At 40.1% G+C, this 20,962-nt stretch overlaps 1 long non-coding RNA gene across 1 annotated transcript; it reads right to left on the minus strand.

The window, feature by feature from the left end:
* Positions 1–6,279: 6,279 nt before the first annotated feature.
* On the minus strand, positions 6,280–14,466 carry LOC118353804 (uncharacterized). Its single transcript, XR_004813194.2, has 3 exons — positions 14,325–14,466; positions 6,870–7,057; positions 6,280–6,533 (listed from the first exon to the last, which is right to left on the minus strand). It is a non-coding gene; the product is annotated as an uncharacterized LOC118353804 (long non-coding RNA).
* Positions 14,467–20,962: the final 6,496 nt, after the last annotated feature.

Raw genomic sequence — 20,962 nt, forward strand, 5'->3', positions numbered from 1 at the left:
CAGGGTAAGGTACTTTCGTCTCACTACTTACACAAGAGTTACCAGACTCCAGAAATTTAAGTGACTGATAAAATGTCTTGGACTTAATCAGTTCTAAAGCTTAGAGCTTCTAATAAAGATTTTAAGTGTAATGGGATCTTTTGGCATAGATAACTTCACAGATCCACCTATCTTTTCTTTTTTGAAATGATGGTAGTCAAGATTTAAAGAGGTGTAAAAAGCTTCTGGAATTATTAAAATTATTGAAGAATTCCTTTTTGTAAGGAAATACCATGGACCCAATTTTTCAAATCATCAAAATTTCCTCTCAGCAGTTTTGCTTCTGTAACATATTCTGTTACAACATCTAGAGCAATTTAATGAGCTTTTTCCCCACCTGAAAAAGATATGTTGTTTTGAAAAATCTTATTTGTAGATTTATTGTCCGTAAAATGTGTAATTGCTACTAAGTCTGTTTGTGGTCACATTTTCCTTCCATCTGACAAGATCTTTTTCTTTAAAGATTTATTTTTAATTTTTTTAAATTTATTTATGATAGTCACAGAGAGAGAGAGAGGCAGAGACACAGGCAGAGGGAGAAGCAGGCTCCATGCACCGGGAGCCCGACGTGGGACTCAATCCGGGTCTCCAGGATCGCGCCCTGGGCCAAAGGCAGGCGCCAAACCGCTGCGCCACCCAGGGATCCCTAAAGATTTATTTTTAGAGTGAGAGAGAGCACATGGGTGCACAAGAATCTCAGACTCCATGCTGAGTGCATAGCCCCTACTAGGGATTCCATCTCAATGACCCTGAGATCATGACCAAAGCCAAAACCAAGTCAGATGCTTAACCTACTGAGCCACCCAGGTGCCCATAGATTATTTTCTACCCTTGAACTCAATGTGACAGGACAAAAAAAATCTATGTAGCTTCATCACCTTGGTCTGGTGATGCTGGAATTCTGTTCTAACGTCTTTGAATTTTTATTCCTTGAAGCTCATCTTGAACTTGTGACCAGGTTCTGAATTCTTCATTTCTCTGCAAAAATCACTACTATGAATGTACACATAGTTTCAGGAAAGCGTCAGATAATATTATATATTAAATAAGTGTAGGATTTTTTTTGCTTGCTGAATTCTCAACACTCAGAAGTTCAGAATTCTTGATTATTTTTGTAACAGTTAAGTTCTCTGTGGAGACAGTGGTAATATGACGAAATATGCCCCTGACCTAAGGTAAAAAAAAAAATATTTCTCACTTCTGGAAAATAAAAACAAAAAAATGAAAGGACAGTAGTTTTTCTTAATATATCACAAACACATTTTTTGTTTTGCTATTGAAAGTTAAGTCTTAGAAGTACAATCAATTAGAAACTGAATCCTCCTAATAACCCATTAACGCCAAATCACAGCAGGAACTCTCATTCATTCTCAGGGGCAATGCAAAATGTCACTTTAGGAGATAGTTTAGCACTTTCATACAAAAGTAAACATACTGTTAACATAAGATTCAGCAGTTGCCCTTGTTGGTATTTACCAAAGTGAGTTGAAAACATGTTCGTACACATGAATGTTTACAGCAGCTTCATTTGTGATTGCCAAAACATGGAAGCAACCAAAAAAAATGTCTCAGTAGATGAATGGATAAATGAATGGTGGTACCTCCAGACAATGGAATGTTTGGAATAAAAGAAATGAATCGTCAAGCTACAAAAAGACATGGAAAACCCTTACATGCATGTTGTTAAGTGAAAGAAGCCGGTGTTAAAAAAAAATGCATATTGTAGGATTCCAACTATATGCCATTGGCAAGTAGGCAAAAACTGTGTGGATAGTAAAAAAAAAAAAAAACAAAAAAAAAAAAACAAAAAAATCAGTAGTTTCCAGGGATTCCACAGAAGGGATGAGATGAATAGGTGGAACACAGGTGATTTTTTTTTTTTTTTTTTTTTAGGGCAGTAGTACTGTATGGTAATGTAATGGTGGATACATATCTTTATGTATTTGTGATGTGAAACCCACAGAAATACGATACAATGTTGAACTTAAATGTAAGCTATAGACCTCATTACCAATTGTAACAAGTGTACCACAGTAATGCAAAGTGTTAGTAATAGAAAAAAGGAGGGAGTAGGCAAGAGATTATATATGAACTTGGTACTTTCTAGTCATTTCTTTGTAAACCTAAAACTACTCAGAAAATAGTCCATTATTTTTTTAAAAAGCTATCAAGCAGTTCAATTTCTTAACTGTATAGCTTTGAAAAGAGATTGTACTGATAAAATGCTTAAATGAATGGGCATTAATCCAAAAACAGGTGCTTCTTAGTGTAAAATAATGTCTTCTCAGATGGCTAAGGCAAACCACTTGAATAAAATGTTTTAAGAATAAAGGTAGAAGGTTAAAGTATAATACTATAATACTAAGCCAGAGAGACCATGTGATGGGAGTGACTGATTCCAGAATATACCACCCCAAAGTATGCCTCTTTGGAAGAGGGACTATTTTAAGCTAAAGGCCATTGTGAACCAGCCAACATAAGAAAGTTTTCAAAACAGCACGAGCTTGAGCTTTCCTTCTTAAAGGAAATTTCCATTGGTTAAAAAGTGTCTCTCAAGGGGGCAGCCCAGGTGGCCGAGAGGTTTAGCACTGCCTTCAGCCCAGGGCCTGATCCTGGAGACCGGGGATCGAGTCCCACATCAAGCTCCCTGCATGGAGCCTGCTTCTCCTTCTGCCTGTGTCTCTGCCTCTCTCTCTCTCCTCTCTCTCTCTCTCTGTCATAAATAAATAAATAAATAAATAAATAAATAAATAAATAAATAAATAATCAGTCAATCAATCTCTCTTTCCCTTTCCAGGAAGAGGAGGGCTATTACTATATTTTTCCCCAGCTTTATTGAGATACAATTGACATTTAACATGGTGTAACTTTAAGGTGTACCACATGATTTAATATACATATATCAAAGATAAATGTAACATCTCATGAAATGATTACCACAGGTTAGTTAACACATCAGTCACCACCATGTAGTTAGCTTTTTTGTGTGTGGTGAGAACTTTTTTTTTTTTTAAGATTTTATCTATTTATTCATAGAGACACACAGAGAGAGAGAGGCAGAGACACAGGCAGAGGGAGAAGCAGGCTCCACACAGAGAGCCTGACGAACTCGATCCAGGGTCTCCAGGATCACGCCCTGGGCTGCAGGCGGCGCTAAACCGCTGTGCCACCGGGGCTGCCCTGTGGTGAGAACTTTTAAGATCTTTTGACAACTACCATCAACTATAGTCACCATGCTGTACATTAGATCTCTAGGACTTACTCATTATATAATTGTAAGTTTGTACCCTTGGACCACCTTTACTTATTTCCCCCACCCCTGCCCCTGGTAATCACCAGTCTACTCTGTTTCTTTGAATTAGTTTTTTATTTTTATTTTTTAAAGATTTTATTTATTTATTCATGAGAGACACACAGGCAGAGGGAGAAGCAGGCTGCACGCAGGGAACCCGACGTGGGACTCGATCCCAGGTCTCCAGAATCACACCCCAGGCTGCAGGCGGTGCCAAACCGCTGTGCCACGGGGGCTGCCCTGAATTAGTTTTTTAGAATCCACATATAAGAAAGGTCATATGGTATTTGTCTTTCTCGGACTTATTTCACTTAGCAAAATGCCTTCAAACTTCATCCGTGTTTTAAGTGGTCACATTTTGTTCTTTTCTAGGATTGAATAATATTCTATTGTGGGTATAGTATACATATATATCACATTTTACGCTAAGAAGCACCTCTTTGGATATTAGAAAATGAAGGCTATAGAAGATTCTAATTTTCATTAATGTCCATTCATTTGAGTATTCTATCAGTACCATCCAGTTGTGATATCCAGATCACATTTTCTTTATCGATTCCTCTACATTGGACACCTAAGTTGTTCCCATGCTTTGGCTATTGCGAATAATCTCTTCAAGATAGTGATTTTATTTTCTTCAGATAAATACCCAGTAGGAGCACTGAATCAGATGGTAGCTTTATTATTTAATTTTTTGAGGAACTTCCGTACTGTTTTCCCTAGTGCTGTACCAATTTACGTTCCCACCAACAACATGTAAGGGGTCTCTTTTCTCTACATCCTTGCCAACACTTAATAGACCTCTTTTATCAGCTTTTATCAATGCAGACAGCATGACTTCAATCTATATTAACAAACTTTACTAAACAACCCTTGTTTACCATACTTTTCCTGGTTACCTACCCATACCTTGCCTCCACTCCTTTGCCCCTCACCAGAAACTCAAAATTCCTTTTCCTTGTTTAGCCTAGGATGGTTTATAAGCCCAAATTTGAACCACCCCTTTGGGTTACTCATTGCTGGGTATTCCCAATGTGCACTTATGTTATTACATGTTACACATGCAATGAACATGTTAACAAAGTTCTATTTGTTTTTGTCTTAAGATTTTCCTCCACGAGGGACATTGATCTGTTGCATCCTATCCCGACCCTTCCTCATCAGGCTTCTGAATCGGTTCAAAGAAGCCTGAAAACTTAGAGTGAACACACCCTAAGCCTGGCTATATAAATAGAATTCTTCCATCTTTTTCCCCTTTGTGTTAGACGTCACCCTGGGTCATTTTGGAAGGCTATACACACATGCCAGTGATGTGATTTCTGTTTCTAAAAGTGATACATCTTTGTAGGTTGAATTGTCTGTAGAGTCTGTAATTATAAAAAGTCATTGAGATCCAACTCTAAAGAAAGATTGGGTGAGCAATATGGATAATAATAATGGTTGGGAGTCAAACCTAAAATATAATTGTTTCATCCATTCATATTTGAGTCCCTGGAAAATATCCCACTTTGGTTTATCCAAATCTTCTCTAGTATATTTAAATTTCAAGCACTCTGAGGTCTTCATGGTCAGTGAAGAAGATGTGAGCTTGTTCAGCAGCTTCAGTTATCTGTATTAAGATTTCTCTAAATCCATATCATATTCCCATCTCCCCTCCTAAAATTAGCTTCTCCTGTGCTTTTTGAGCGTAGTGCCCACACAAGAATACTGTCCACAATTTCCTTCTGTAAATGGTTTATTTGCAGGGAGGTGTATAATCTACTTGTAATTTAAAATTAATCACACAGTCAGATTCGAGGTATGTGAGAAGAGGTCTTCTTTTAAAAGTCCACCAGTCTTATCCCCTCTTCTTAATGAAGCTAAGATCCAAGAAATATAAGTGACTTTTAAAACCACAACCAAATTGGTGGCTCAGATCTTACAATGAATTCCCATCATTTTATGACTTCTTTTTTACTAGTTTAGATTGCCTCTTAAAAGGACTCAGAATAAAAGAAGGAATACAGATGGTCACTAGAAGAACCAGAAGTTCTTCCATTTGATAAGAGAAAATAAAATACAGTAAACATTGCTAAGAAGATTATTTAAAATGGAGCCAGGAGGACAATGAAAAAGTGGGACTTAATGTTTCCTGTCTCAAATTCCCAGAATTATTGCTGACCTCAGCTAAAAGCCAAGGCATCTGCTGCATGTTAGAATTGAACATAAATGGGGGTGTCTGGATGCCTCAATCGTTAAGTGTCTCTTGATTTCAGCTCAGGTCATGATCTCAGGGTTCTAAGATTGAGCCCTGCCCTCAACAGGGAGTCTACTTAAGAATCTCTCTTCCTTGGGCAGCCCTGGTGGCTCAGTGGTTTAGCTCTGCCTTCAAGCCCAGGGCATGATCCTGGAGACCCAGGATCGAGTCCCACGTCAGGCTGCATGGAGCCTGCTTCTCCCTCTGCCTGTGTCTCTGCCTCTCTCTCTGTCTCTCTCATGAATAAATAAATAAAATCTTTGGGAAAAAAAAGATATTCTGTTCATGGATACCCCAGTGTGAGTAACCATGGAAGTTGCCATTTATATAGAGTTTACTAGATGCCAGGAACGGGACTAGATGCTCTTCATCCTCAGCCTTGCCCTTTCAGATAGGTACTATTATGCCATTCTCTCTCTCTTTTTCTCTCTCTCTCTCTCTGAATAAATAAATAAAATCTTTAAAAAAAAATCTCTCTTCCTCTAACTCCACCCCCATCCCTACACACAGGTGTACACACACTCTATAAAATAAATGAATAAATAAAATCTTTTTAAGAAGAATTTAACATAAATGGACTTTCCACCTGGCACTACTAGCAACCAATCACATTTCATTCAAAACAACTTATGTAAATGCCCTTTGTCTCTCCAGAGCACACCTGATATTAGTGACTCTATGTCTCCCAGATTGCAAACCCTAAGACCCCCAATAAATGTACAAATTTTATTTTACAGATTGCAGTTCTGCCTTTCAATATTACATGGTATCAGGAGTGGGATTCAAAGTGACCAGCAGTCATCTCCAGCACTTGCTGCCATCTCCAGCACTGCCATGGATTTGAGTAAGGTATTGCAAGACTGGCTTTGGGTCATGGCAGTTAAGTCCTCTCGGCCTATAGTTGGGTGTTCTGTCTTGCTGGCTTCTGTCCTCACATTCAAGGAGAGGATTCTGTCTTCATGTTTCCTAGTGGAAGATTCTAGTTTTAGTAGCCTTCTGAGTACTAATTCTTGGGAAACTCTGCTTCTAAGAAGGGTTCTTATGTGCCAACATCTTCTGGGACTCCTACAGTTTTCTGTTTAAAGAATATGGTCCTTCCTGCTGTAAATTTTTGCCCTGTTGGACTCCTATTACCTGGGATGAATGAAAACTCCACTGGCTATGATGGGGCAAAAATCAGTTCACTTCTGTGCACAATTGGAAAAAAGGCTGTAAAACCAAACAAAGCCAGTGGAAAGCTTCTTTTAATCGGTATCTTAGAGGCCTCAAAAAAAAAAAAAAAAAACTGAGAAGTTTGCTTACCTTTAGCCAGTTAGCTTCCTAAAGTTTTGAGTTAGGGACGCCTGGGTGGCTCAGTGGTTGAGTGCCTGCCTTTGGCTCAGGGCAGGATCCTAGGGTCCAGGATTGAGTCCCACATCGGGCTCCCTGTGGGGAGCCTGCTTCTCCCTCTGCCTGTGTCTCTGCTCTCTCTCTCTCATGAATAAAAAAATCTTTAAAAAAGAAAAAAACAAAAGTTTAGAGTTAATTCAGATCTTTCCAAGAGGCTTTCAGAATTAGAAAACTAGGCCAAACAAAAGCAGACACATAGATCAATGGAACAAAATAGAGAATCCAGAAGTGGACCCTCAACTTTATGGTCAACTAATATTTGACAAAGGAGGAAAGACTATCCACTGGAAAAAAGACAGTCTCTTCAATAAATGGTGCTGGGAAAATTGGACATCCACATGCAGAAGAATGAAACTAGACCACTCTCTTGCACCATACACAAAGATAAACTCAAAATGTGAGACAAGATTCCATCAAAATCCTAGAGGAGAACACAGGCAACACCCTTTTTGAACTCGGCCACAGTAACTTCTTGCAAGATACATCCATGAAGGCAAGAGAAACAAAAGCAAAAATGAACTATTGGGACTTCATCAAGATATGAAGCTTCTGCACAGCAAAAGATACAGTCAACAAAACTAAAAGACAGCCTACAGAATGGGAGAGGATATTTGCAAATGACGTATCAGATAAAGGGCTAGTTTCCAAGATCTATAAAGAACCTATTAAACTCAACAGCAAAGAAACAAACAATCCAATCATGAAATGGGCAAAAGACATGAAGAGAAATCTCACAGTGGAAGACATAGACACGGCCAACATGCCCATGAGAAAATGCTCCGCATCACTTGCCATCAGGGAAATACAAATCAAAACCACGATGAGATACCACCTCACACCAGTAAGAATGGGGAAAATTAACAAGGCAGGAAACCACAAATGTTGGAGAGGATGTGGAGAAAGGGGAACCCTCTTACACTGTTGGTGGGAATGTGAACTGGTGCAGCCACTCTGGAAAACTGTGTGGAGGTTCCTCAAAGAGTTAAAAATAGATCTGCCCTATGACCCAGCAATTGCACTGGGGATTTACCCCAAAGATACAGATGCAATGAAACACCGGGACACCTGCACCCCGGTGTTTATAGCAGCAATGTCCACAATAGCCAAACTGTGGAAGGAGCCTCAGTGTCCATCAAAAGATGAATGGATAAAGAAGATGTGGTCTATGAATACAATGGAATATTACTCAGCCATTAGAAATGACAAATACCCCCATTTGCTTCGACCGGAATGGAACTGGAGGGTATTATGCTGAGTGAAATAAGTCAATCGGAGAAGGACAAACATTATATGGTCTCATTCATTTGGGGAATATAAAAAATAGTGAAAGGGAATAAAGGGGAAAGGAGAAAAAATGAGTGGGAAATATCAGAAAGGGAGACAGAACACGAGAGACTCCTAACTCTGGGAAACAAACTAGGGGTGGTGGAAGGGAAGGTGGGCGGGGGGTGGGGGTGAGTGGGTGATGGGCACTGAAGGGAGGCACTTGATGGGATAAGCACTGAGTGTTCTTCTATATGTTGGCAAATTGAACACCAATAAAAAATAAATTTATATAAAATAAAATAAAACTTATGATAGACTATCAAAGAAAAAAACTAGGCCAAATCTTCATAACCCCTTCCTTCACACTCACCCCACTACTCCATCTCCTTTTCCTCTATATCCATCCTTAGCTCAGCTCTCCTCCTATGCTGCAGACCCTCAACCCTCTTCAGATCCTACAGGACCTAAAGCTCCCTTAACCTTCAGTGGGACAAGAAGGTGGGGAGGGTTAAGCCTGGGGAAGCAAGAGTTGCCTAGACTTCCTTCACTCCCTGGTCAAAGGCTGAATTACACCCCATAGCTAAAGAATTCCCTAAAGCCACTGAAGACCTTCATAAATTATATGCTGAGGAATTTGCCATTGTGATCCAAACATATGAGCCTGTTTTTTTTTTTTTCTGGTTTATATCAACCAATTATAATGGTAGTTGATAGAGGACAGGCTAGGAACTACATGCATCTAGCCCATTGGGATAATACTAGATGAATTCTCCAAATGGAGAGCTACTGCAGAACTAATGTCCTTAAACTGAGAAAGAGACTCAAACTATTCCTAAGACTTTCCCAAAATCCATAGATGGACTACATTGTTGAATTTTTTTCCCAAAAAAACCTCAAGAATCTGTTCTCAATTATTGTAACTAGTACAACTAGAGACAATCTTTGCCAAAAACTCTGCCCTTTCTGCTATTGCCATTTTTAATTCCATCTTTATCGATGGCTTAGTTGAAGAACTATCATTACTCATAAAGAGAACTCATTTAAAATTGGCAGGCTATGCTGATCTCTTTAATCTGCTAGTCTACTAGCTTGAACTTAATCAAAGTCTAATAAAAAGAAAGCCACCTAGATTATGAACCTTCAAAAGTTAAGAGCTAACCAATCCCCATTTCAGGTTTATGGCACTATTCCAAGAGGTACCTGTCATTACTATAAAAAACTGGGACATTTAAAAAAGATTGCCTAAAACTGAGAATATTGACCCAAGACAAGGGTTAAGTCAACCTTCCCAGTCTCCATTTCAAGTACCCCAGTGAAAGGATTCTTTCACCCATCTCAACAGTAGAGCTGCTCTGAGGGCTTATAGAGGCAACTTCATTTCCACCCTCTATGATTTGATCAGTTTCCCCCAAAGTATTGGTTCGGAGGAAAGAAAAAATCTCATGTGTCTCTGTTCAGGCTTTGCTTATCAATTTTAGACCCAACCAGTGTCTTCTATCCCCTTTTCCTCAAAATACTTGAAATGTATAATAACAATCACCCTATTACTCTTGTATTTTTTTGTATATATTTTTTATTGGAGTTCAATTTGCCAACATATAGCATAACACCCAGTGCTCATCCGTTAAGTACCCCCCTCAGTGACTATCACCCAGTCACCCCAACCCCCTGCTCACCTCCGTTTCCACCACCCCTTGTTCGTTTCCCAGAGTTAGGAGTCTCTCCTGTTCTGTCACCCTCACTGATATTTCCCACTCATTTTCTCTCCTTTCCCCTTTATTCCCTTTCACTATTTTTTATATTCCCCAAATGAATGAGACCATATGTTTGTCCTTCTCAGACTGATTTATTTCACTCAGCATAATACCCTCTAGTTCCATCCACGTCGAAGCAAATGGTGGGTATTTGTCGTTCCTTTTTATATATATACAGATTTTTAATTTATTTATTCATGAGAGACACGGGGGGGGGGGGGCAGAGACACAGGCAGAGGGAGAAGCAGGCTCCATGCAGGGAGCCTGACGTGAGACTCCATCCCGGGTCTCCAGGTTCACGCTCTGGGCCGAAGGCGGCCCCAAACTGCTGAGCCACCCAGGCTGCCCATATTTGTCGTTTCTTTTTTTTTTTTTTTTTTACTTTTTTTTTTACTTTTCTTTTTACTTTTCTTTTTCATATAAATTTATTTTTTATTGGTGTTCAATTTGCCAACATATAGAATAACACCCAGTGCTCATCCCATCAAGTGCCTCCCCTCAGTGCCCATCACCCAGTCACCCCCACCCCCCGCCCTCGTCCCCTTCCACCACCCCTAGTTCGTTTCCCAGAGTTAGGAGTCTCATGTTCTGTCTCCCTTTCTGATATTATATTTGTCATTTCTAATGGCTGAGTAATATTCCATTATATATATAGACCACATCTTCTTTATCCATGCATCTTTCGATTGACACTGAGGCTCCTTCCACAGTTTGGCTATTGTGGACATGACTGCTATAAACATTGGGGTGCAGGTATTTAAGTTTTCTTTTTTTTTTAAGATTTTTATTTTATTTATTCATAGAGACAGAGAGAGAGAGAGAGAGAGAGAGAGAGGCAGAGACACAGGCAGAGGGAGAAGCAGGCACCACACAGAGAGCCTGACGTGGGACTCGATCCTGGGTCTCCAGGATCACGCCCTGGGCTGCAGGCGGCGCTAAACCGCTGCGCCACCGGGGCTGCCCGGTATTTAAGTTTTCACTGCAACTGTATCTTTGGGGTAAATCCCCAGTAGTGCAATTGCTGGGTTGTAGGGTAGTTATATTTTTAACTCTGAGGAACCTCCACACAGTTTTCCAGAGTGGCTGTACTACTAGATCTTAGATTCACTCCCAATGGGAGATACTCTCGCCCTTTGATATAATAACTGGAAGACCAATGAGATTAGATCAAGGTGCATACGAACCCAGCTTTTAAAGGTAAGGTGATGACTTGTTGTAAGGGATTGATATAGATCCTTCAGAGAAATGAGAAATTGGTAGAACAGTCTTTTCACACTGTGCTCCTAGGAGATAAAGACCTCAAACATCATGGCCTTCAACCTGGAGACATGGTTGATTGGAAAAGACCTCCAGAAAGATTCCTTCCAGCCTTGCTAGAGGGGAGCATGCCAGATATTATTGACCAGTCATGGTGCTGCTAAATTAGAAGGCATGTACTCATTGATTCATATTTCTCAGTTTAAAAAGGCTTCAGCATCTAACTGGACCACCAAACCGACCAGAGTCCTCAAACTAACCCTTTCTTGGAAAAGGAAGCAGATGACATCTGTGTACACTACCTCACAAGATTCAGGGTCATGAATTGAAAGGCTTAATATTATTAACATGTCTGTACTACCCAAAATGATCTATGGATTCTCCATTTGTATCTTCTTAAATTTCTTTCATCAATGTCTTATAGTGTTTAGTGTACAAATCTTTCACCTCCTTATTAAGTTTTTTCCTAAATATTTTATTCATCCTCATGCTGCTGTAAATGGGATTGTTTTTCTTACTTCCTTTTCAGATAGTTCATTGTTAGCACATAGAAATGCAACTAATATTTGTATGTTGATTTTATTTTATTTGGGGGTGTTGTTAAAATTTTTTAACTTAATTTACTTCTTCTATCTTTTAAAGTTTTTATTTAAATTCCAGGTAGTTAACAAAATGTTATATTAGTTTCAGTGTACAATACAGTGATTCAACATTTCCATAATCACCCAGTGCTCATCACAAGTGCATTTCTTAATCCCCATCACCTATTTACCCCTCACCCTACCCCTATCCTCCCTGCTAACCATCAGTTTGTTCTGTATAGTAAAAAGTCTGGGGATCCCTGGGTGGCGCAGCGGTTTGGCGCCTGCCTTTGGCCCAGGGCGCGATCCTGGAGACCCGGGATCGAATCCCACATCGGGCTTCCGATGCATGGAGCCTGCTTCTCTCTCTGCCTGTGTCTCTGCCCCTCTCTCTCTCTCTGTGACTATCATGAATAAATAAATAAAATCTTTAAAAAAAAAAAAAAAAAAAAAAAAAAAAAAAAAAAAAAACAAGATTCAGGGTCAGATCACTATTATGTTCATAAGATACTTCACATCAATTCTTATGAGGCTTATTTCTCTTCCCTTTCATTTTCACTTTTGATTGGGAAAACAATGCTGTAATTTAATTATCAGAGTCCCTTGCTACTTTTGGAAACCTTTCTATTGGATTTGTCATCATACTCCTACTGGGTTATTGATAATAATGACCCCATAATGTTACCTATATACAATTTCTCCATGGTCCCAAATATTTCCATTAGTTATAGCAAAACACCTTCCTCCATCACTATTCATGTCAAGATATTCTTGCCTTAAGAAAACCTTCGATGTTTTATGCTCACTCCCCCTAAATTAAAGACCACCTCCTGGGTCAACGGAACTTTGATTAGCAAAAAATGGAAATCCACTCCTTCCCTTCCTATGATTTCCTCTATACAAGTTGTGTATCTCCCACCTGTTCTAACATAGAAATCTTTTCACCTGTCCATCTCCATTATGCCAAGTCTTTTGGATATCACTACTTGAATGTAACAACGCATCATCCATCAAACCTGATACTATCTTTCAAAAACTCAGTGGTGCTCTTTTAACCAAACAACTGGACATTCAAAGCTCTCTGATCCCTGCTTAGATGCTATCCCCCTTCTCCTTTATAAAACTGAGAGCTTGGCATTCCATGCACCCCCACAGTATATATCTTTGTGCATATACCAGTACTCTTTGGACACTTGTTTAGATAGCTGGAGAATTAGTAGCCAAGGCCTTTTGGGCCACCTTATTTCCCCCCTTAAAATTCTCAGATCCCATCTGATCTCCCATCACATGAAGAAAAGGGACTTATCCATAATAGATTATCTGATGAAGATCCTTCTGATTATGAAGATAATAGCTGCCCTGCAGGGTTTTCTGTCAATTATCAGTGACTACTGTCTCTCCTTTGAAGTTTCTTTTTCTGGCTGGGGCTTGGTATTTTCCAGCATAAGATCACATTGTAGAATTTAACTAGAATAAGTCTATAAATTGTATTATTGTTATTTTAATTTGTACCCTACTTATTATTTTCAAATTATGTCATACATTTCCCAGTGTTGTTCTACTCAAAATGTCAACATAATAGTTGCTAAAAGATTTGAAAATATTCATCAGGCCTACTCACTGACAGTGACAAGTGAAACTTCAGTTGACATAGCCTAAGATCCACTTCCTTAAACCTCCTTGTTGCTCAGATGTAGCCTTAAGACTCTCACACAAAGATCTACCAACCAGGAGACTCTCTCCACTCTCACTGCCCTCCCCCCCCCCCACCCCGGGACTTGATGCACCTGGAGGAGGCTGTTGGCCACTCAGGCATCACATTGGGACTACAAAGCTAAGGTTGATTATAGAGAAAGATCTTGATTAGAAAGGGGGAATGATAATGAAGAGAATAAATTAGGAGCAAGCATTGATAAGAGGGTTATTTAATAATGGAACCAGGAAGACATTGAGGAAGTAGGATTTACGTCTCCGGTCTCAAATTCTCAGAATTGTTGCTGTCCTCAGCTAAAAGCCAAGGTATCCACAACATGGTAGAATGGTCATAAGGGGACTTTCTGCCTAGCACTAGTTCTAACAACCAATCAGAATACATTCTAACTGTAGCTATACCAGCACCAGTCACATTTTGTTTGTTTAAAACAACTTTAAAACTTTCTTGCTTTAAGAACCTTGACCTCCTGGGTCTCTCCAGAGCACACTCTTGATTTCAGTTGACTCTGTCTCTCCCAAATTGGAATCCCCAAGACCCCCAAATAGAACAGACACATCTTCTTTTGTAGACTGTGGTTTTGCCCTTCACTGATCAACACATTCTAAATGTTGGTGAGGAGGGTACTGAAATGTCTTTATTATTTTTAAAAGTGTTGCTTTTGCCAAAATATGTTTATAGAAAGCTTTGGTGGATAGATACATACAAGTGGATCAAATTGTGATTATCTGGTGAAAATGCCAGCCCAAAATTAAGTGGATTCTGGGATCCCTGGGTGGCGCAGTGGTTTGGCGCCTACCTTTGGCCCAGGGCGCGATCCTGGAGACCCGGGATCGAATCCCATGTCGGGCTCCCGGTGCATGGAGCCTGCTTCTCCCTCTGCCTGTGTCTCTGCCTCTCTCTCTCTCTGTGTGTGTGACTATCATAAATAAAAAAAAAAAATTAAGTGGATTCTGAATTCTCAAAGGAAATTTTGAATGTGCTACTGCTTACAACAAGAACATTAGATACACATTTTTTCCACCAATGAAAGTGACAGCTTCCCACAAACATTTTATGTTCAAGGTCTTAAAATCTATTCCAGTAACAGGAAGAGCTAAGACATTTCTATAGAAGCCCTGAAGTAATTTCTGTGATGCTCTGTAATGTAAGAAGTGACATAGGAAAGGTGATTATCTCCTCTCCATGAAAAATCCATTTTGGGGATCCCTGGGTGGTGCAGCGGTTTGGCGCCTGCCTTTGGCCCAGGGCGCGATCCTGGAGATCCGGGATCGAATCCCACGTCAGGCTCCCGGTGCATGGAGCCTGCTTCTCCCTCTGCCTGTGTCTCTGCCTCTCTCTCTCTCACTGTGTGTCTATCATGAATAAATAAAAATTAAAAAAAAAAAAAAGAACAAACTCAAGTGGAGTTTGGTTTAAAAAAAAAAAAGAAGAAGAAAAATCCATTTTGAAGAGATAGTACTTGAACTTCCTGTATGTAAGTATGTAAGTACTTTATCTTCCTTCCTGTCATAAGACTAAAAAAAACTAGAGTTTTGATTTGTGCTTCAATCCTTCATCCCTCCCACCAACAGAAAAGAAATAACTATACCAAAGTGTTATAGAATATACAATGCAAAAGAATGAAACTTACCTAATTGCAGCTTATGTGAAACAAGCAAGCGACAATATAAATGTAAGTAACATTAAGATACTCATAAAGCTGACATTTCCTCAAAGCCGTTTACCTAAGACATTAACACAGTATGCAAAGTCAATCTCATGTTTCACCAAGCCTCTATGAAGGAGGAGTATCATTTTTTAAAAGTGAGGTAGAAAATTCAAAGAAACTAATTAAAGCTCACTCTAAGCAGAGAACGTGTGTGATTGCTACTTGGTTTTTGTTGCTATCAAGAAGACTGACTTTAGAGACCATAAAGCATAGAACAAAACCAGCCATCCCATGCCCTGTTACCAGGAAGTGAAGGCTGAAGGAAGGCAGTGGGGATTTACTGAAGCTCATTGCTTCTAGCCAGATCCCTCCTGCAACCTAATTTCATTAGTGGGCCAGTGTTTTTCTTCCATATGTATTAGAGGTGATGAGGAAGGAATGGTAGATTATTATAGTAAGCTTATTATAATAGAAACAATATTTAAAAAATTTTGCAAAAGAGAAAGAGGATATGTGATTAAAGCTATTTTATCTGACATTTAATAAGCCTTGTCACTCTTGAAATTCCAACTGCTACTATTGCTTGCTTACTTTACCTTTTGCCTAGTCCACACAAGAATTGATCTAAATTAAACAAAAGTGATTACAATCACATCAGATTCCATGCATTAGGTAGCCTCCATCCCTGTGATTCTGCTATGCAGGATATTACTTTATTGTAATACAGTATACTGATGGAATTTAAAACAAAACATGTTACCCCAAAATATGGAATCCTGGCATGTTGAATATTTGAGGCTGAAAGAGTTTGAGAAAATGGCAGAAACAGGTTGGTCTCTGACCTCCCCTACATCCCTTGCCTTACTTCCCTGAAACATGTTGTAAAACTGCCATGTGATTGATAGGTGCCCTCCCTCTAGCTGGAAGAGAAAAGCATCCTTAACTCTAAATAAGAAGGGATGCCGAAAAGAATCTGAACAAACAGGCCTTGCTAAAATTACCCCTGTTTATTACAAATAACTCATGCTCTTTGACCTGTAATATCATATTTTTGATAAACCCAGCATAAAAATACACAGCTCTAAAAAATATATACACAGCTCTAACCATTTATTCACGTCTTTATTTCCTTACAGAAGGCTCCTGTGTCCTGGATGTACTCCTTATTTTGATTGTAGTGATCATTTCTTGAGTGTAATGTCAGTATTTCTCAATTGTACATGTAAATGGAGCAGTTTCAGGCAGCCTGGGTAGCTCAGCAGTTTAGCACCACCTTCAGCCCAGGGCGTGATCCTGGAGACCCGGGATTGAGTCCCACATCGGGCTCCCCACATGGAGCCTGCTTCTCCCTCTGCCTGTGTCTCTGCCTCTCTCTGTTTCTCATGAATAAATAAATAAAATATTTTTTAAAAATTAAATAAATGGAGCAGTTTATGTTTTGTAAATGATATGCCTTTTGATAATATTTAAAATAAAATCCCAAAACCTATGTGTCTGGGGCAGAGCAACCAACTAGCAAGTGATCAGGGCAAAGACAAATTAAAAAAAAAACAATTATGGCTTACTTTCTGTGCCCCAGCACTACAAGGGCTGGTGTGGATTTGTGGACTGTGGGCTCACTGAGGTCACAAGTTCCCCATCAGCCAGATCCTGTTCATTGCTGTCTATGCTTAGGTGTTACTGTTACTCTAATTTCAGTGGGAAATTGTTGCAGAGTTTCAGGCAGGGACCTATATGATTTGAGTGATGGAAGACATGAGAGTCACATGTATGTAAAATTGGAAGAGCAATCAAGCACACTAAGTACAAGTGCTCTAGAAATGTCCAAGATGCAAAGGATGAGCTCACTTCATCCCATGACAAATTGGGATAACAGAAGATATGTGAGAACAACCTGAAGACTGGCACAACAGATCTTCCACAGTCAATCATAGGAGCCCACATCAAAACAGGGTAGGAGGGCAGAGACATAGAAACCAGAGCACTGGTAAGACTGACCACAAATGAGAGGGACACCATGAGCACAGAAGAGTGAGGATGGGACCCCACACAAGTGCCCCAGGCATGACAGACCCATGCTGGGAAAACAAGTCCTTATAACATTGGGCTTTGAAAATCAGGGGGCCTTAACCTATTTTAATCCATGTGTTTTAATTATCGGGCTTAGCTCCTAGAGAGCCAGAGGGCAAAAGGAAACAGTCCCTTCCTTCAAAGAGCCACCTTTAACAACACGACCAAGACATACATTGAAGCAGGAGTTCGAAAAGCACTTGGAGAGGTGGCTCAGTTGGTTAAGCATCTGCCTTCAGCTCAGATCATGATCTCAGAGTCCTGGAATCGAGCACCGTGTCAGGCTTCCTGCTCAGCAGGGAGTCCGTTTCTCCCTCTCCCTCTGCCTTTCCCCCTACTCATGCTTGCTCACTTGCTTTCAAATAAATACATAAAATCTTTTAAAATACACTTGGAGTATACCTGTTGAATATTTATTTACTAAAATGTGCTAGAAAAAGAAAATAAAATGTGCTAGAGGGACAGGAATCTTCAGGAGACTTCTCCAAGAACAAAACTTCTGGCAGGCACTATTTCTCTTCCCTTACCCCATCCTAGATAGCTGGATTCTTTCAAACCAGCACAAACACTCTACCTATCTTAGGACTACACACCCTGTCCCCATGTTCCCTTGCGGACCAGCCCCATTAAAATCCACCCAAATTCTCAAGCATCTTTCCAAATAGGCTTCTGCTCGGGGACACCCTGCATGCAGCTTCTGCAGGAACTAATGCCACTCCAAAAGTGACTCCTGTCCTGGGTAAGGGGGAAAGATAACCACACAAACCAGCAGGCCTTGAGTTCCAACAGCCAAGTCTTAGCTGACAGCACAAGGAGAGTGTCCTGCTTTTAGGTGCAACTACAGCCCTAGCAAAAGGACTGGGGTAAGTTACCTGGTCTGTTGGCCACGCCCACCAACGGAAGCTGCTTAGGGGGAGTACACTGCATTTCAGTGTGCATTCAACTGTAGCACAAGGATTTAAGTGCAGAGAGCTAACATGAATGCTGACACTGCCAAATCACAAGCCTGTGGTGGCCTCAGGCCCCTCAACAGCACTGGACAACCCTGCCAGGTGCACCCATAGTGTGCAAAGCAGGCCATTGCAGCCAGCTCCACAAACCGCAAACATGGCTCAGCCACAACAATAGGGCACACTCAACCCATATAAGAGACCCCAATGGAGCACCTGGCTCTGGTGACCATGGGCAATGTGCTACAGGGCACCACAGGACCACTTCTTCATAAGGTTGCTACTTTCAAGATCAGGAGACAGCAGATATTCCTAATATATAGAAACAAAAACATACAAAATAAGGAGACAGAAGAATATGTCCCAAATGAAAGAGGGAGACAGAATCACAGCACAACTAAATTCTGAAATGGAGATAAGCAGTGTGCCTAATAAAGAATTCCAAGTGTAAGGGTCATAAACATACTGGACTTGAGCGTGGAGGATCTCAGTGAGACCTTAAACAAAGAGACATAAAACATACTCTACCCCTCCGCCTTAAAAGCCCAGACAGGAACAGGGTCCAGATGCCGTAACAGGAAGATCTAGTACAGTGATTTTGTGAGCTTGGCAAGTCTTGGTTCATAAGCCAAACACCAGTCCCAGTGACACTGTGACACACATGCAAAAAAGCTACAATTTTTAAAAGGCCTGAAAAAGGGGTGCCTGGGTGGCTCACTTGGTTAAGCGTCTACCTTCAGCTCAGGGCGTGATCCCAGGACCTGGGATTAAGCCTATTCTCCTCTCTCTCCTTGCTCCTCCCTCTGCTTGTGATCTCTCTTGGACAAATAAATAAAAACTTAAAAATAAATAAAAGGCCTGAAGAGCTGCAGGAACACTTTCTTCCCCTCTACCTTAAAACCGGAGACCAGAACAGGACCTGGCTGGCAAGGAGCTTGCGACCTCAGTGAGTCCACAGTCCACAAGCCCACACTAGCCCCCATAGTGCTGGGGTACTGAAAGTAAGCCACAGTTTTTTTTAATTTCTCATTTTCATTTCTCTTCTTATTTTTTGTCTTTACTCTTTTTTCATTTTTTTCTCAAATTGTATTTTTATTATAATTACTTTCAGTAAGAAGCTGTGGTTTAGAACAACTAGCATATATAGCCACAATTCCAGTCAGCCAGCAAAATTCACCAGGCAGTGTCCATTCGAGACTATTCCTTCAGGGACACTTGGGTGGCTCAGTGGTTGGTTGAGTGTCTGCCTTGGGCTCAGGTCATGATCCCGGTGTCCTGGGATCGAGTCCCGCATCGAGCTCCCAATGGGGAGCCTGCTTCTCCCTCTGTGTATGTCTTCCTCTCTCTCTCTCTCATAAATAAATAAAATCTTAAAAAAAAAAAGACCATTCCTTCAATTTTAGGAGAAGTAGCTGTTCCATGTAATCTGTACAAATACATAAAGTCAAGCAAAATGGGGAGACAGAGGAATATGCTCTAGAAAAGAAAAATCTCAGAAAAGAACTAAATGAAGCAGAGATAAGTAATATACCTGATAAAAAGAATTTAAAGTAGGGACACCTGGGTGGCTCAGTGGTTGAGCATCTGCCTTTGGCTCAGGGCACTATCCCGGAGTCCCAAGATCTAGTCCTGCATCAGGCTCCATGCATGGAGCCTGTTCTCCCTCTGCCTCTGTCTCTATGTCTCTCATGAATAAATAAAAAAAATCTTTAAAAAAAGTAATGATTGTAAAGATACTGGACTGGAGAAAAGAGTGGAGGAACTAAGTGAGACCCTCAAAATAGGTAGAAAATACAAAAATGCACCAGTCAGGGTTTAAGCATAGAAAAACAAAAAAACACTGGAAAGAATCAATAACAGATTAGCTACTGCAGAAGAATGTATCAGCCATTTGGAAGGTAGGCAATGGAAAGCACACTAGTTCAACAGCAAAGAGGAAAACAAATTTTTAAATGAGGATAGGTTTTTTTTTTTTTATTGGTGTTCAATTTACTAACATACAGAATAACACCCAGTGCCCGTCACCCATTCACTCCCACCCCCCGCCCTCCTCCCCTTCTACCACCCCTAGTTCGTTTCCCAGAGTTAGCAGTCTTTACGTTCTGTCTCCCTTTCTGATATTTCCCACACATTTCTTCTCCCTTCCCTTATTTTCCCTTTCACTATTATTTATATTCCCCAAATGAATGAGAACATATAATGTTTGTCCTTCTCCGACTGACTTACTTCACTCAGCAAATGAGGATAGGTTAAGAGATCTCTTGGACACCATAAAACAAACTGCATTATAGGTGTCCCACAAGAAGAGAGGAAGGTGTAAAAAATGTATTTCAAGAAATAACTGAAAACCTCCGTAACCCAGGGGAAGTCAGTAGACATCCAAATCCAAGAAGCACAGATAGTTCCAAACAAAATGAGTCTAAAGAGGTCCACATCATGGCACATAAAATGACAAAAAGTAATGATAGAGAATTTTAAAAGCAGCAAAAGAAAACAAATTACATACAAAAGAAATCCCAGAATCCTGCCAGCTGATTTTTCACCAGAAACTTTGCAGACCAGAAGGCAGTAGCAGGATATATTCAAAGTACTAAAAGGAAAAGAACTACAACCAGGAATACTCTACAAGCAAGGTAATCATTTAGATTTAAAGGAGAGAGAATGTTTCCCAGACTAAAGATAAACACCACTAAACCAGCTTTAGGGATGTTAAAGGGACTTCTTTTTTGGTATTTTTAAATTTAAATTCAATTAAATCAACATACA

The sequence above is a fragment of the Canis lupus genome, chromosome X, assembly GCF_003254725.2.
Source record: "Canis lupus dingo isolate Sandy chromosome X, ASM325472v2, whole genome shotgun sequence".
Taxonomy (NCBI): domain Eukaryota; kingdom Metazoa; phylum Chordata; class Mammalia; order Carnivora; family Canidae; genus Canis; species Canis lupus.